This window comes from Stomoxys calcitrans, chromosome 3 (genome assembly GCF_963082655.1).
Source record: "Stomoxys calcitrans chromosome 3, idStoCalc2.1, whole genome shotgun sequence".
NCBI classification, from domain to species: Eukaryota; Metazoa; Arthropoda; class Insecta; order Diptera; family Muscidae; genus Stomoxys; species Stomoxys calcitrans.
Genome location: NC_081554.1, coordinates 92,895,939 through 92,915,434, shown reverse-complemented (window position 1 = coordinate 92,915,434; position 19,496 = coordinate 92,895,939). Strand labels below are relative to the sequence as shown.

General features: G+C 39.1%; 1 protein-coding gene across 1 annotated transcript in view; it reads left to right on the top strand.

Moving 5' to 3' along the window:
- LOC106084098 (uncharacterized) overlaps window positions 1–19,496 on the top strand; it is a 39,226-nt gene that overhangs the window by 18,134 nt on the left and 1,596 nt on the right. The window lies entirely within an intron of this gene.

Below are 19,496 nucleotides of genomic sequence, written 5' to 3'. Positions count from 1 at the left end.
CCCATTGGGGCTCACGAAGTAAAATAGAGAGAACGATTTATATGGGATCTGTATCGGGCTATAGACCGATTCAGACCATAATAAACACGTTTGTTGATGGTCATGAGAGGATCCGTCGTACAAAATTTCAGGCATATCGGATAATAATTGCGACCTCTAGGGGTCAAGAAGTCAAGATCCCAGATCGGTTTATATGGCAGCTATATCAGGTTATGAACCGATTTGAACCTTATTTGACACAGTTGTTGAAAGTAAAAATAAAATACGTCATGCAAAATTTCAGCCAAATCGGATAGGAATTGCGCCCTCTAAAAGCTCAAGAAGTCAAATCCCCAGATCTGTTTATATGACAGCTATATCAGGTTATGGACCGATTTCAACCATACTTGGCACAGTTGTTGGATATCATAACGAAATACTGCGTGCAAAAATTCATTCAAATCGGATAAGAATTGTGCCCTCTAGAGGCTCAAGAAGTCAAGACCCAAGATCGGTTTATATGGCAGCTATATCAGGTTATAGACCGATTTGAACCATACTTGGCACAGTTGTTGGGTATCATAACAAAACACGTCGTGCGAAATTCCATTCCATTCGGATAAGAATTGCGCCCTCTAGAGGCTCAAGAAGTCAAGACCCAAGATCGGTTTATTTCACGACGATCAAGAATATATATACTTTATGGGGTCTCAGACGAATATTTCGAGTAGTTACAAACAGAATGACGAAATTAGTATACCCCCATCTTATGGTGGAGGGTATAAAAATAATAATGATTTATTTGAGCTTCTCTAGATAAATCTCTATTTCAAAAGTACCCATTGTTCAATATTCATTTTGTCATTCCGTTTGCAACACATCGAAATATTCATTTCCGTTCCTATAAAGTATATATTCTTGATCAGCGTAAAAATCCAATCCGTCTGTCCGTCTGTCTGTTGAAATCACGATACAGTCTTTAAAAATAGAGATATTGAGCTCAGATCAGATCAGAGCACATATTTTACTTTTTTTTTTTGTTCATAAGCAGGTTAAGTTCGATGATAGGCTATATAGGACTATATCATGATATAGCCCCCACATAGACCGATCCACCGATTTAGTGTCTTAGGCCCATAAAAGCCACATTTTTTATCCGATTTTTCTGAAATTTAGGACAGTGAGTTGTGTTAAGCCACTGGATATCCTTCTTCAATTTAGCCCAGATCGGTCCAGATTTGGATATAGATACACCGATCTCTCGATTTAAGGCTTTGGGCCCATAAAAGGCGCACTTATTGCCAGATGTCGCCGAAATTTGGGACAGTAAGTTGTTTTAGACCCTTCGATATTATTCTTCAATTTGGCACAGATCGGTCCAGATTTGGATACAGCAGTCATTTAGACCGATCTCTCGATTTAAGATTTTGGGCCCATAAAAGGCGCAATTATTGTTGGATTTCGCCGAAATTTGGGACAGTGAATTGTGTTAGGCCCTTCGACATTGCTCTTCAATTTGGCTTAGAACTGTCCAGATTTGGATATAGCTGTCATATAGACCGATCTCTCGATTTAAGGTTTTGGTCCCATAAAAGGCGCATTTAATGTCCGATTTCGCCGAAATTTGGGACAGTAAGTTGCGATAGGCCCTTAAAAATTTTTCTGCAAATCGGCCCAAATCGGTCGAAATTTGAATATAGCTGCCATATAGACCGATCTCTCGATTTAAAGTCTTGGCCCTATAAACGACGCATTTATAATCCGATTTCACTGAAATTTGACACAAATACGCTCTTTGATTGCCCCTTAACATAATTCAAAAGACTTTAGCTGCCTGCCCTATTTTCGTTTAGAAGTAAAAAATTTAAGGAAGACAAGGTTCAAGAATTGCATGGAGGACATGTCCCACAGTCGAAAAATCCCCTGAACGGATAAGGACATCTACACAATGCCTAACATAGTGAAAGTGGAGATGGTTTTCAATAATAATGCAAAATTTGGAGACCCTAGTAGGTCCGGGGGCTGACATGGGCCGTGAATATTGGTAACCCTGAGCATTTACAATTTTGAAGTGCTGCCAAATAGGTATTTATAGGCCGATCGTCGTGATTCTTTTTGTAAAAGATAGAGCACGTAAAATCCTACATGTCTGGAATATCTAGATGGCTGGAATATCTATGAAATATTAGTATCGGCCTATAGTTAGTTGCATAATTACAAAATTACAATACAAAATTTAGCTTTTACTTTATGATCATGTGGCACTGCCGATGGGTCAGCTCCTGTACCCAGTAGCGACCACAATATTCATTAAAAAATTTGAGGTATTTTTACCAATTTCACAGTAACTGAAAAAAAGAATGGCAATTTTCGATTTTAGGGTGAGCCCTCACCCAAATTAAAATCCTGGCTACGTCGCTGGATACAAGTATACCTAAATCTGTACCGATTGCAAAGGAAGTTCATACGTGTTGTTAGAGGTGCAAAAAACTTCTATGTAATAAATTTCAAAAAAACTCGCTTCAAAAATGTGTGTTATAGATCCATAACACACATAGTGTTAGCTGGTAAAGAAAGCAAATCTGCAAAATTTTGGGAATATTTGTTAATTAATCTGCTTGCAATAGCTTTTTTTGTTAAAATCGGTCATTCATACATATGGGAGATATACCCCAGTTTGAACCGACATCTTTATAATTCAAGGGCTATATTAAGAATCTTCAGAAAACAGTCTGTGCCAAGTTTTGTGAAATTTGGCTCAAATACGTTTGAAACCCATAAAAGCTTTATTTATTACCCGATTTGGTTGAAATTTGAACCAGTAAGTTTTTTTAAGCTTCCCAACACTTGATCTAAATATGGTTCAGATCGGACTATATTTCGATATAGCCCTACATAAACCGATCTGCCGATAAAGGGCCTGAACCCCATAAAAGCTTCATTTATTACCCGATTTAGTTGAAATTTGATCCAGTAAGTGGTTTTAAGCTTCCCGATATCCGGTCCAAACATGGTTCAGACCGGTCTATATTTAGATATAGCCCCACATAAACCGATCTGCCGATAAAGGTTCTTTAGCCCCTAACTGCTTCATTTACTACCCGATTTGATACAGTGAGTTGTTGTAAGCTTTCCGACATCCGACATAAATATGGTTCAGATCGGACTATATTTAGATATAGCTGCCACATAGACCGATCTGCCAATTAAGGGTCTAAAACCCATAAAAGCTTTATGTATTATCCGATTTAGTTGAAATTTAAATTTATAAGTCTTATACTGGAAACGAAGCTAAAAAGAAGTAAGGAAAGGCAAAAGAAGGGCGGAGCTGTGAATACAATACCCTACGTATTATGTGGTAGTCGAAAAGCGTTGCGCAACATTTTGGGAAGATTGGTGAATAAATGTGCTTACATAACCAGAGAAAAGTTGTTACCAAACGTGCTCATTTCAATACCATACGGTATTGATAGTAAAGCAACCTTTGCGCAGACGTTAGCATATCCGTCTATGATGCCGAACGCCAGGGTTCAAAGCCTTGCGAGAACATCAGAATAAATTTGCAGCGGAGGTCATCCCCTCCTAATGCTGGCTGCATTTATAAGATACTTTGCCATGTAAAAACTTCTCTCCATAGAGGTGTCGCACTGCGGCGCGTCGTTCTAACTAGGCTATAAAAAAGGCCCCTTTCATTGAGCTTAAAATCAAATCGGACATCACTCATTGATATGTGAAAGGTTTGCTCCTGCACCGTAATGGAATGTTCATGGGCAAATCTGCATTTTGTATGGTAACAAAGTAAAACTGCATGGTATGGATGAAATATAAAATGATTTGAGCCGTTTGGTACCAGCTTTATTACCGAACTGGTATTGGTTTCAATAGCAGTCTGTTACTGGTTTTTGTACCAAATCGTTAATGATTTTAATACCAAACCATTATTGAATATTCCAACCCCTAATGAACCGTAATAACATACCATTGAAAATAATTTAAAGCTTTTTTTATTCGGATTATTTATGTTAGGTTAGGTTAGGTAAGAGTGGTAGTCCTTTACAGACTCACTCAGACAGTTTTGAATCCATTGTGATACCACAATAGCGACAGACCAAGGCTTCTGGCGGGAATCGAACCCACTACGCCTGCACTGGTAATCCAAGCACGCTACCAACTCGATTACCGGGGCGCCCCGATTATTTATGTTAAAAATTACAATTTAATAATTACAGAAATAATGTTGGCGACGTTGTACCAACATCGATTCCATTGCATTCAGTAATTGATTCCACATCCATTGATTCCTAGAAGTGGTTTTTGTATGAATACACAAACGCAGCACGTTTAACACACAAAAGACTTTATCATGTTTTTGATATAGATAACGACCATAAGGATTGTACCACTTCCATTTCTACCGCTATCAAGTATTTGAACACGTTTTTAACGAAAACAAATAGTATTCAAACATTTTATTTAATTAAAACAAATATTTTATAATGGCATCAATATTTTAAGTACAAAGCTAAACAACGCTATTATCGCGGTGGCAAGAATACAATGTGACGCCGTCAATTCTTTGTCTGGTATTAAATTAAAATCAAACGGTATTAAACATATTTTCCAATAACGCCAACAAAATAATACCAGCCAGAATTGGCAAAGTACCGTCCTTTTTCGATCAGTGCAGTGGCTCTAGAAGTGAAAATCGGCCGAAATATATGTATATGAGAGTTGTATCTGAATCTGAACCGATTTGTATAAAATTCGTCAGTAATGTCAAGAGTCATAAGAAAATACTTCCTGCCAAACTTCGAAAGAATCGATTAACAAATGGTCCCATTATTGCAATATTACTCAAAATTGGACGAACATATATATGGGAGCTATATCTAAATCTGAACAGATTTCAAACAAACTCCTTAGATATTGTGGCGGTCATGGAGGAAAGGGTTGGCAAAATTTTGGAAGATTGGTTAAAAAATGTTCTTGCAGTTGCTCTTGAAGTGAAAATCAGACTATCTATGTATGGGAGCTATATCTAAATCTGAACCGATTTCTATAAAATTTATCAGTATAGCAAAAAAACCCCTCCCACCAACTTTTAAGTGAATTGGTTAACAAATGGCCATGTTATTACATAATTAGTCCAAATCCGAATCGATTTTTTCCAATTTCAATAGGCATCGTCTCTAGGCCGAAAAACATGCCTGTACCAAGATGGTCGGATGGATATTGCGGCCTGTACTTTGTACACAAATTAACATGTACCACAGTAGTGGTGTAGGCTATAAAAATGAAAGTGTAGCGATTATTTGTTTGTTCCGATTAGGCTCAAAAACAGCTGAACCGATTTTCATGAAATTTTAACAGATGGTATAATTTGGCCCCCTTCAAAATGGGTTCCTTCATTTCGTGATATCCGCGACCCTCCCATTCAAAAACGCCGGATCTTGGAGATGGATGCATCGATTTAAACGAAATTTAGTATGCCCCCTTATGGTAACAGAAAAAAAATTAAATAAAACTTTCGGGTCAAATAACAGTGGCGGACGAACTTGATGTAACAATTTCACCCCAAGTGTCGAGGGGCCCGCCCCACTCCCAAAAACCGCCCAAAAATTACATGTTTACCGATTGGGGCAATATGGGTATCAAATGAAAGGTAATTGAAAGCATAATACGAAACTTATATATGAACATTTGGGATCAAATCCCAGGTCGGCCGCCCATCCCAAAATTATGACCCAAATGGACATGTACACCGAAAGTAACAATATGGGACTCAAACGAAATGTATTTGAGAGTAGAATACGAAATTTTTACAAAAATTTACTGGAGTTTGCCCCAAATACCAAATAAATAAGTATACCAATCGGAAAATATGAGGTTATAATGAAAGGTACTTGAAATTTAAATACGAATATAAAATATTTTCAAATTTGGATCATGTCAAAAGAAACACCTAAGGATGTGGCGTAGCACACCTGGCCAACAAGTAATAGCATAAAATAAAACAAGTAAAAGCGTGCTAAGTTCGGCCGGGCCGAATCTTATATACCCTCCACCATGGATCGCATTTGTCGAGTTTTTCCCGGCATCTCTTCTTAGGCAAAAAAAAAAGGATAAAAGAAAAGATTTGCTTTGCCATTAGAGCGATATCAAGATATGGTCCGGTTTGGACCAAAATTAAATTATATGTTGGAGACCTGTGTAAAATGTCAGCCAATCGAATAAGAAATGCGATTTATATGGGAGCTATATCAGGCTATAGACCAATTCAGACCATAATAAACACGTATGCTGATGGTCATGAGAGGATCCGTTGTACAAAATTTCAGGCAAATCTTATAATAATTGCGCCCTCTAGAGGCTCAAGAAGTCAAGACCCAAGATCGGTTTATATGGCAGCTACATCAGGTTGTTGGCCGATTTGAAGCTAATTTAGCACAGTTGTTGGAAGTCATAGCAACTTGTGCAAAATTTCATTCCAATCGGATAAGAATTGCGCACTCTAGGGGCTCAAGAAGTCAAGACCCAAGATCGGTTTATATGGCAGCTATGCCAGATTATGGACCGATTTCAACCATACTTCGCACAGTTATTGGCTATCATAACAAAATTTCATTCCAATCAGATAAGAATTGCACCCTCTAGAGGCTCAAGAAGTCAAGACCCAAGATCGGTTTATATGGCAGCTATATCAAACATGGACCGATATTGCCCATTTACAATACCAACCGACCTACACTAATAAGAAGTATTTGTGCAAAATTTCAAGCGGCTAGCTTTACTCCTTCGAAAGTTAGCGTGCTTTCGACAGATAGACGGACGGACATGGCTAGATCGATATAAAATGTCACGACGATCAAGAATATATATACTTTATGGGGTCTCAGACGAATATTTCGAGTAGTTATAAACAGAATGACGATATTAGTATACCCCTATCCTATGATGGAGGGTACACAAAATCTTATCAGCCGATTTGTTTCAATATTTAAGCAGATTTTCGTATTCCAAACAGCAGGGTTTTCTGAAACAGCAGTACGAAATGTTTGCTAAAACTGCAGCACTATGTTTGTTGAAACAGCAGTCTTGTTCAGTGTGAACATAGGGCATCAACAAGCTCTCTCCATCTAGTTCTATCTTTGGCCAAAGCCTTGGCCTGATGCCACCATATATGGATTGATTCCAACTCTCTTCTCGTGCGGCGGATCAATGTATTATTCGGGCGTCCCCTCCTTCGCTGTCCTTGCGGATTCCAGTCTAGAATATTTCCCGCCAATTTTTCTTCCGGATTTCTACATTGACAGGGGAATTGTTTGTTCTTATGTGCAATTCCTCATTTGAACTTCGGTTTGGCCAGAAAATTCGAAGTATTTGCCGCAAGCGGCGATTTATAAAAACTTAGATTTTGCAGGTAGTCGCTTGTGTCAAGCTCCAAGTTGTACCACCATATAATAAAATAGATTTCACACTACTGTTGGTGATTCTGACTTTTGTATCATGTGAGATGTCACTGCAACTGCAAACTTTAGTGCTTTTCAGAAATGCGCTTCAAGCCTTGTTAATACGTACGGGTATGTCTGTTTCCGATCCTCCGTCCTTTATAATTTCGCGGCCAAGACAGCAGAAGTTGTCTACGTCTTCAATGACATGATCGTTTATAGTGAGAGATGTCAAATTTGATGTTCCTATTCTCATCAATTTGGTCTTTGCTATGTTTGTTCTCAGGCCTTTATGTGCTTGAAGCGATGGCGAAGAGGCATATATCATCCCCTTTATGTGCTTGAAGCGATGCGCTAAGAGGCATATATCATCCTCGTAGTCGATGTTTCCAAGGAAGTCGTTTTTGCCCCAGCGAAATGTCGGCTCTCTTCCATTGAAGCGGTCTTAAACTTCAGCATTGCTATACAGCTCCCTTATAAGTGTTACAATCTTTTTGGAGATGCCCTTATTCAACAGCGCGCTCCACATTGAACTTCTCGAAATTGTGTCAAAAGCACACTCGAGTCGATGAATAAAAGGTATAGGTGTGTATTAAGTTCTGCAGATTGTTAGTGATTATACGCAAGGAGGTAATGTGGTCGGCACAAGAGCGTCCTGGTCATCACTTTATTTATTGCGTTTAACAATGTAAATCCCTCTAGTTCTTACACAGGATGAGGTCAACCTTCTTTGGGATGGTGACCATGGTGTCTTTCTTCCATTCAAAGGGGACAGCGTCTGAATCACAGGTGATCGCTTGAGCTAAGCGGTGTGCCCCATACAGCAACAGTTCAGCAGGTATGTTATCAGGCCTGGCTGATTTGCCGTTTTTCAGTAAGACCAGAACGGCTTTAATTTCGGAGAGTCGGAGCTTGCATCCTTGCTGATTCTTTGGAACTGAAGAAACCGCTCCATCGATCTAATTGCTGTTCGGGTGTGATTAATTCCGATCTGTTCTCATATATTATTATTGCCGTTGACCTTATATTGTTGCCGCCCATTTGTTTTATTGACTCGTAAACACCACGAATGTTTCCAATACTAGCTGCAATTTTGGCTTGCTCTGCTAGCATATTAAAATTTATTCGCTTATCTCTGCGAACTAGGCGTTGGACAGCGAGGTGGAGGCGCGATATTCAGTCGACTGCGGCTTTTGTTACACTTGATTTTGGCCGTAGCAGAGCGTTGCATAGACGTTTTCGGTGTTTTATTTCCGCTACAGTTTCGTTGCTTATTCTTGGTTTTTAGAATCATGGAGCAATTCCTATGATAAAGGAGGCCGTCTCATACATGCCACCTTAATGTTCTCCGTTAATGTTATCTTGTGTTCAAGCGCTGTCTCGGGGGATAAACTTTGTGCTTCTTGTTTGAGTCCTTTTCACGACGGCTGCGCGTAGACGTAGAGTGACCACTTAGAACATGTGTCACTCTTCTAGGTTCTACATCCATCAACGAACCCAGAAAGAGTTTGGTATTAAATACGTGGTCGATTTGATTATGGGTATTTCCATCTGGTTATTCCCAAGTATATTTGTGTACATTTTTATGGGAGAATTTTGTGACTCGAATAACGAGCCGGTTCCTTGCGCTGAAATCAACCAATCTGTCGCCATTTTCATTCCTTGTATTGCCCACCTTGGCATTAAAATTTTCCAAAACAAGTTTATTGTCTCCTATTGGTAAAGAGCTTGTCACTGACTCGAGTTGGGAATAGAATTGATCCTTTGTTTCGTCATCATCCGCAACAGATATATTACGGCATTTTAAATTTAATCTTGCCGTCATAATGCGTTCAGACATAACATTGTATGATAGAAGCGCTCGCTTTGCTTTCGGCGACAGTACAAGACTGACCCCATTTATTCGGTGGATTTCATTGCCTGAAAATTTTCCAAAACAAGTTTATTGTCTCCTATTGGTAAAGAGCTTGTCACTGACTCGAGTTGGGAATAGAATTGATCCTTTGTTTCGTCATCATCCGCAACAGATATATTACGGCATTTTAAATTTAATCTTGGCGTGATAATGCGTTCAGACATAACATTGTATGATAGAAGCGCTCGCTTTGCTTTCGGCGACAGTACAAGACTGACCCCATTTATTCGGTGGATTTCATTGCCTGATAAAATGAAGTGGTAGCCACCTTAAAGATCCATAGTTCCGTATTTAGGCCATCGTACTTCACCTAAACCGAGGATTTCTAGGGTAGTTTGACATCTCGTTCTAGACTTGGTAAAGTCTCGATGCTTCTGAGGGAGTTCTGGCGTTCCATGTTCCAATCATAAACCGTGTTTTGAATCCATAGGTCGTCAGTTCCATTATTTCTTGTTGATGTTTCTGTAATTGTGATTTTTAGATGGATGGTGGATTGGGCGAACGCATCGGTACCTAGTACTGGGACTGCCAAAGGCTCTCTAGGCTGGGTTTTTTATGGTAAATTTTTTTCAAATCTGCGAACGCCAACGTTGGCCTTATCTTTTGTATCCGCCCAATCGGGACACCCCCTGCTTGTGCTTACTTTTTGGTTCGCCTCGCATATTTGAGTTCTGCGGTATCCGTCATATCTGATCAGCTTTCCCTAATCCCCCACCTGGGGAAGCGTTCGATGGGAGAAGTAGCATGGAAACTCCCACGGAGACTCATACATAACATATATAAAAGTTTAACATTCAACGCCCTTCTGAGTTATGTGAGTTTGAAATGAGAGGAATAATTGTCCATCCCACAACATAAGCCTAAGACAGCATTCTGATTGTTTTGCGATCTAGTAATCGAATGGAAAACGTTCAAAGTTAATTCTGTTTGTATGGACATTTTACGTATTCCCCTTTCAATTTGCATTATACCCAAGATATCGGTTGAGATATGTTATAACATAAACAAGTAAAAGTGTGTTAAGTTCGGGGGCCGATTCTTATAAACCTCTGCCATGGATAGCATTAACGAAGTTCCTTGAATACTTTCTCTGTATGACAGAAACTAAAAAAGGATAATGAGAGGTCATAACAAGAAACCATATCCGTCAGTCTGTCGAAAGCAGGCTAACTTTCGAAGGAATAAAGCTAGGCGCTTGAAATTTTGCACAAATACTTCCTTTTAGTGTAGATCAGTTAGGATTGTTAATGGGCCATATTGGTTCATGTTTTGATATAGCTGCCATATTAACCAATCTCAGATCTTGACTTTTTGAGCCTCTAGAGAGCGCAATAATTATCAGATTTAACTGAAATGTTGCATGAAGTGCGTTGTTTTAACTTGCAACCATCTGTTCATAACCGGATATAGTCCCTTATAAACGGAATTCCCGATTTTACTACTTGAGCTCCTATAAGGCGCAATACTTATCCGATTTGGCTGAAATTTTGAACAACGACTTTTTCTAGGACCTTAAACACAAGTGCCAAATATGAATCAATCTATAGTCTGATATAGCCCCCATATAAACCAATCTCCCGATTTTACTACATGAGCCCTGTTATGCCGCAATTCTTCTTGAATTTTGCTGAAATTTTGTACAATGACTTCCGATCCATGGTGGACGATATATAAGATTTGGTCCGACCATACTTAGCACGCTGTTCAGCAGCACTAGGTTTGCTGAAACAGCAGTAATGTCTGTAAAAACGTCTTCTCAAAAGAGGTGTCGCACTGTGGCACGCTGTTCAGACTCGGCTATAAAAAGAAGACCCCTTATCATTGCGCTTAAACTTGAATCGGACTGCACTCCTTGATATTTGAGAAGTTTGCCACTCTTCCTTAATGGAATGTTTTTGTATTTTGCATCCTAAGTTTAAACGCTTCCGTTGAAAATAATCAAGTCATGAATAAATTGTATTTTTTGTACTTTCAAAGCAACAAATCGTTGGTTGGGTGGTGTATATTCCCTACGGCATTTTTCAACTATTTGAGTTAGGTGCTTTAAAACGGAATTTCGGCATCCTCTTGCTGGAATTTTTGGTCGGTTTTCCTCTTAAAGTTTGTATGACAACATTTTTTCTACGTCGACTACACGTTTTTGGAAAATCCCTGCAAAATTTTAATAACTTCGGTTCTATAAGTGCAAATGGAGCGATGCGTATATATGGATGCTTTATCTTAATCTGAACCGATTTCTATAAAATTCACTACAAATATTATTATGACTGTAGATATTTGTAGTAAATTTTATAGAAATCGGTTCAGATTAAGATTTGGGTCAAATTTCATAAGGTTCGGGTAAAAAATATGATGACAATAGCAAACACCATCTGATCACTGTAAGTAGTTAATTTTGCTGTTATTACAGAAGTAGTTCTGCTAAGCAATATTTTGACAATTTCAGACTAGCAGGTTGTGTGCTAAAAACTCTGTTGTTTGCTAAAAATGACTGCTGCTCCATTTATGAAGGTGTTGTTAGGGGGAGAGTAAAAAAAATAAACTAAAATGAAAATAAATAAAATAAAATAAAAAAAAATAAAAGCCTGTCAAGTTCGGCCAGGCCGAATTTTGAGTATCCGCCATTGATTCTGCTAAAATATGGAAGCTATACCTAGATATAGACCGAATTGGACTGTACTTGGCGCAGTTGTTTAGAATCATAACAGAACACTACAAATCGGACAATAATTGTGGCTTCCGAAAATTACGGCTTCCATGGACTCAAGTAGTCAAATCGCGAGATCGGTTTATATGGGATCTATTGGGTTGCCCAAAAAGTAATTGCGGATTTTTTAAAAGAAAGTAAATGTATTTTTAATAAAACTTAGAATGAACTTTAATCAAATATACTTTTTTTACACTTTTTTTCTAAAGCAAGCTAAAAGTAACAGCTGATAACTGACAGAAGAAAGAATGCAATTACAGAGTAACAAGCTGTGAAAAAATTTGTCAACGCCGACTATATGAAAAATCCGCAATAACTTTTTGGGCAACCCAATATATCAGGTTATAAACAGATTTAAACCGTACTTGGCACAGTTGTTGGTAATCAAAATAGAAAACTATGTGCAAATTTTCAGCCAAATGGAACAAAAATTGCGGCTTCCATGGGCTCAAGAAATCAAATCGGGAGATCGGTTTATAAGAGAGCTATATCAGGTTGAAGACCGATTTGGACCGAACTTGGCTCCGTTTTTGATAACAAAATTTGCCAAATTTTAGCCAAATCAGATGAAAATTGCGACTTCCAGGGGCTCAAGAAGTCAAATCAAGAGATCGTTTTATATGGGAGCTATATCAGGTTCTTGATCACTATGTGCAAATCAGACAGTAATTGTGGCTTCCAGGGGCTCAAGAAGTCAATTCGTGAGATCGGTTTATATGGGAGCTATATTCAAATCTGAACCGATAGGGCCCAATAACCACGTTCGACCGCTATCGTAATTTCGACAGGCAGACGGTCGGACATGGCTGGTTGAAATCAGAATTTCGAGACGATCAAGAATTTATATACTTTATGGGGTCCTAGATCAATATTTCAAGGTGTTATAAACGGAATGACTAGATAAGTATACCCCCATCCAATGGTGGTGGGTATAATAAAATAAAGTAAAATAAAACAGGAACGGTAAAAGGAAATGCTTTCTAAAACAGCAGCACTTTTTTTGCTGGAACAGCAGTCATATCTGCGTTCCCATTTTCAGCAGATAAAAACTGTTGTTTTAGCAAATATTTTAAATTGTTTATGGGAGCCATATACAAATCTGAACCGATTTCGATCAAATTCCATACACATAATTCCACATTCCACAAGAAGACATTGTGCAAAACTTTGAGAAGATGGGTTATAAAATGCACCTGCAAATGCTCTAGAAGTGAAAATCGAAAGATATATATATACCGGAGCTATATCTAAATTTGAATCACAAACCAGCCATCTGCAAACACTGTCTGTTGATTTTAAATTCAAAATTGTAAAATTTTGAATGTACCATACACAATTTTTTAACTTCTATACAGCAATCGAGGCATTTGCTAGATATTATTTTAAAAACCTGTTGATTTAAGTCCTTCATTTTTTGTTTAAAAGCATAAATATAATAGTAGGAGTGTTTTTGTCTGCTGTCATTTAAATTCGTTCAAAAATTAGCAGATTGTAGAAAATTGGAAAAAATTTTAAGTTACTGTTACGCTTGTAAAATTAAAAGATGGAATATCAAAATTTTTGAAATATTTATAATATTTGTGAAAACAGCAGCAAATGTTTGCTCTTTTAGCAAATAATTACTGCTCTTCCACTATCAGCAGACTTTCTGCTGCTACAGCAAACATCAATGCAAGATGTGCGAATAACATGTGTATACCGTGGAAACAATTGAAGTCGTGTGGACATCAAATCCATTACTACAACAGAAAACCTATGCGGTGGAAAAGAACAGCTAGTGTGAAAGGTTTCAAACTTGGTTAGTGTCGTATTTACATCGTAAACACGTTTTCGCAATATATTCGATATAATTACGACTTACCAATGTATGGCCCTTGAAGCCTCCACACCTAGAGTTGTTAAATAGGTCCCCTAACCAAGGGCGAAATGCGTTCCACACTCTTTAGTGTGTTGGGATCTCTGACTTTTCTTTTCCAGTGCAAAAAAAAGTCTTCGGTCATTAATCTCTTCTCTAGAGGGGTAAAAAAAAATTAAAAGGAAATTCGTTACAAAAGATGTGCAAAATATGTGGCTTTTTTTGGCGAATACCCTATGTTAAAATCAAAACATTGGGTGCAGTTTTGGAGTACGTCCAGATCACCAAAAACTACATCACATCTTTGGAAGCAAACATTTTGCTGGGATGTATAACCCTTTCCTCTATCGAACCTTGTTTCAAAATAACATGTGTATACGTTATATTAATTGTCGCACTTTCCGTAACTCATACGACCCAAACATGAAAAGAAAATATGTATACATATTAGAATGAAATCTGGAACATAGTATAGTCCTAACTAATTTACAAACATACGTACATGCTATGTTCTATTTACCTCACAAATGGATGCCTTTGTATATGTAACTCTCGTCTCTTTGTCCTTCTCGTTGACACTCTTAACCTTTTGTCTGTATGAATAATCGTTAGTTTCATATTCAGTTCGTATCACAGTTGTTATCCACGAAGAACCCATTTAATTATTCGACATGCAACCGCTTGTCTCTCTATCTGTGATAGCTACATACTCTTGCATGATTGCCTAGTATGGTGGTAATAATGACATTAGGTTTGGCTTTTGGAAAGCAAACTAACAATAAAATATGTTATAATGAATGTAGTTAGTAAAGAATGAAACTTATAACTTGGCCAAAAACTATATACTTGTATATATGTTTGTAGTACATGTTTGCTTTCTATCATCCATCACCTGACAATTAAAAAAAACACTGGGCTGAGTACTGGCTAAGTACCAAAATGGGTTCTATGAACATTTCATGGGTTAGCTCAGCTTATATGTAGATAGTTTAAATGGAGGCCACCGTAGCGCAGAGGTTAGTATGTCCGCCTATGACGCTGAACGCATCATAGGTTCAAATCCTGACGAGGCTATCAGAAAATTTTTCAGCGGTAGTTTTCACCTCCTATTACAGGCAACATTCGTGTGGTACTATGCTATGTAATAACGTATCTCCAAAGAGGTGTCGCACTGCTGCAAGCCTCTCTGGCTCGGCTATCAATATGGCCCCTTACCATTGAGCTTAAAAATTTGAATCGGACTGCACTCATTGATATATGAGAAGTTTGTTCCTATTAGGTTAGGTTTAAGTGGCAGTCTGCCATCAGACTCACTTAGACGTTTTCGTCCATTGTGATACCACAGGAACAGAAGAAGAAAAAAGCCTTCTAGTTCATACCATTGAACCATTCAGATCGCTTTAAAAACCCAATAATTTGCGAATGTTCACATCCGCTAAATCAGACAGGTTCTCAAAGAAATGAGAACCTAAAGTGGAACTCCTCCTAACTGCTAGTGCGAGACACAAACACAAAAAGTGTTCTAAAGTCTCTTCTTCTTCGTTGCTAGCAACCTTCAGTCTGTCAGCATGTTTTCCGATTAGACAGTGACCTGCCATGACGGATACAATGACTGAGACGTCTGCTCTAGCCAATGACAGCAAAGCAGTAGACCTCTTCAAGTCTACACTCGGCCACATAATTTTGGAATGTTCCCAGCCCCCTCCATGTGACCATCTATCAATCGTTGTCCTTCGGGCCTGGTCTGAAAACTTAGCTTACATGTCGCTAGAGGCATACCCAAAGATTCCAGTGTCCCTGGAATGTGTAGGATAGTTCCTAGTCTCGCAAGCTCATCCGCTTTACAATTCCCTGGGATATCTCTGTGGCCCGGCACCCAAAACAGGTAAATTTTGAACTGTTCAGTCATCTCGTTGAGAGACCTGCAACAGTCGAGAGAGGTTTTTGTATTCAGAAATACGTCCTCCAGGAACATAATGACTGCCCGGCAGTCTGAGAAGATATTTATGCCAAACGTCGTAATGGCATTATATCTTAGCCATTCCACCACTTCCTTAATTGCAAGGATCTCTGCTTGATACACACTGCAGTGGTCGGGTAACCTTTTCAATATGACCAGCTCTAGATCTTAAGAGTACACCCCAAAATCCATCTGGTCGTTTAATTTCGAACCATCCGTATAGAAGTCTATGTAACTTCTGTTACCAGAGATATTGTAGTTCCAATCGGTCCTATGAGGTATAGTGGTACAGTAATTTTTATAAAAAAGCAGCTCAGGTTGGGTGAAATCCACACTGCCTGGGACATCGGATATTGTATCACGGATAACACAGTGTCCGTAGCCGCCACATGACCAATGAGAAAGCTCCCTTAACCTCACGGTAGTGGTCGCTGCAATTTGGGTAGCCACAATGTCCAGAGATATAAGATGAAGCATTAAATTCAGTGCATCAAATAGTGTCGTCCTCAGTGCGACTGTGATGCACAAAGAAGCCATCCTTTGGATCCGGTTAAGTATTGAGCAGTAGGTGGATTTTTGAAGCTCCGTCCACCAGACCACAACACTATATAGCATTATAGGTCTGACAACTGCAGTATATACCCAATGCATGACACGGGGTCTAAACCCCCCAACTTTTGCCAATGGCTCTCTTGCAGGTATATAGGGCAAGAGTGGCCTATCTTGCCCTTTCCAAAATGTTGGATTTGCAAACTGCTTGAAGAAAGCACTCCTTGTTCCGATGATATGATGGCGCATTGTTCCGATGATATGATGGCACACTCCGTGGATAATGCCGCGAAATCCGTACTTGGGTACCGGAAACCTACCCTAAGAAACTCATGGTACGACCAAGAGTGTCGAGATGCTACTGACGCCAAGAATGTGGCATACAGAGCAATCCTGCAATCAGTAGCAACGCTCCAGATGAAAGAGAGGTATCGGTCGAAAAGGAGAGAGGAAAAAGTCTATTCGGCATAAAGAAAAAGGAATTGGAAAGACGTGAGTGTGAGTGTGAGCGAATTGAGATGTACAAGAGTCAGAATGAAGTCCGGAAATTCTACCAAAGAATTAAACATCACAACGACGGCTTTGGTGCAGGCACGTCCTCCTATAGAGACAAAGAAGGACATCTGATAACTGACACAGATAGCGTCCTGAGGATATGGAAAGAACATTTTACCCAACTGCTAGTGTCCGACGATGGCGGCGAAGAGGATACCGCAGAACCAATCCCTGTTGATGGTATAGAATGTTTACCTTCTAGTCAGAATGAGGTCCAAGTAGCAGTGACCCGACTGAAGATCAACAAGGCAGCATGTGCCGACAGGTTACCCGCTGAACTAATGAAGACCGGAGGCGACACGCTGATAAGGTGTATGCATCAGCTTGTCTGCGCAATCTGGCTAGAAGAACGCATATCTGATGTTTGGAATTTCAGCATATATGTCTTGTACACAAGAAAGAAGACAAGTCGGAATCTGCCACCTATTTACATAGGAATAGTCTCCTCCCCATCGCATACAAGATACGCTCGAGGGTACTGTGTGAAAGATTAAAACCTAAAGTCGATGGATAATTAGGCTTTATCAATGCGGCTTCATGGTAAATTCCCATAGACCACATATCCGCACTGGAAAAGACCCGAGAAGGACGAATCAACACCTACCTACTCTTTCGATACCCCTATACGTTCAAAGGTATTTCAAGCCATGTCTGAGTTTGGTATCGCTGCAAAGTTAATAAGACTCTGCTGGGTGACACTTGCCGATGACACTTGCCGATACACATGGATCGCATTTGTCGAGCTCTTCCACGATATCTCTTTTTAGGCAAACAAAGGATAAAAGAAAAGAATTGCTATGTTATTGGAACAATATCAAGTTATGGTTCATTTTGGACCATAATTGAAGTGAATATTGGAGACCATAGTAGAAGTCATTGTGTAAAATGTCAGCAAAATCTAGAAAGAATTGCGCACTTTATTGGCTGAAGAAATAAAGTATGGAGATCGGTTTATAGGGGAGCTGTATTGGGCGTATGTTAAAGTCGTTAGAGAAGCCGTTGTACAAAATTTCAGACAAATCGGATAATACTTGCGTCCTTTAGAGGCTCAAGAAGTCAAAACCCCAAATCGGTAATATGGCAGCTATACCAGGATATGGACCGATTTGAACCATACTCAGCACAGTTGTTGAAAGTCATAACAAAATACCTCATGCAAAATTTCAGCTAAATCGGATAACTATTGTGCCCTCTAGTGGCAAAAGAAGTCAATATCCCAGATCGGTTTATATGGCAGCTATATCAGGTTATGGACCGATTTGAACCATACTCAGCACAGTTATTGATCGTAATCGTAACAAAACACCTCGTGCAAAATTTTAGCCAAATCGGATAATAATTGCGCCCTCTAGTGGCTCAAGAAGTCAAGATCCCAGATTGGTTTATATGGCAGCTATATCAGGTTATGGACCGATTTGAACCATACTCAGCACAGTTGTTGAAAATCATAACAAAACACCTCGTGCAAAATTTTAGCCAAATCGGATAATAATTGCGCCCTCTAGTGGCTCAAGAAGTCAAGATCCTAGATCGGTTTATATGGCAGCTATATCAGGTTATGGACCGATTTCTATTATTCTTAACACAGTTGTTGAAAGTCATAACAGACACGTCGTGCATGGCAGCTATATCAGGTTATGGACCGATTTGAACCATACTCAGCACAGTTGTTGAAAATCATAACAAAACACCTCGTGCAAAATTTTAGCCAAATCGGATAATAATTGCGCCCTCTAGTGGCTCAAGAAGTCAAGATCCTAGATCGGTTTATATGGCAGCTATATCAGGTTATGGACCGATTTCTATTATTCTTAACACAGTTGTTGAAAGTCATAACAAAACACGTCGTGCAAAATTTCAGCCAAAGCGGATAGGAATTGCGCACTCTAGACGCTCAAGAAGTCAAGACCCCAGATAGGTTTATATGACAGCTATATCAGGTTATGGACCGATTTCAACCATACTCAGCACAGTTGTTGGAAGTAATAATAAAACACCACATTCAGACGAATCGGATAAGAATTGTGCCCTCTAGCGGCGCAATAAGTCGTTTTGATGGTAGCTATATCAAAACGTGGACCGATATAGCCCATTTACAATCCCGACCGACCTACACTAATAAGAAGTACTTGTACAACATTTTAAGCGGCTAACTTTACTCCTTCGAAAGTAAGCGTGCTTTCGACAGACAGACGGACGGACAGACGGATTTTTAACCTGCCATCTTGGTGGGTTTATAAGAAACGCCTTGGAGCTAAAGGGAATTTCAATTTTTTTTTTTTTTTTTGCTTTGACACTCAAATTTTATTCGCCTTGCTTACAAATTTTGGCAAAAAGATGCTTTGATGTAGCAATTCGCCGATGCGACCACCTTGTTAAATTCGCCTTGGTATCTTTGAGATAGACAGCAAATTTATCTAAGTCGGCACTGCCGTAACAGAAGCGAATGTCGCAAGTTTTGAAATAAAGCGATGGTAGTATTCGCTACTTTGGATTTAGTAAGCAATTTGGAAACAAGGCCACCTCTC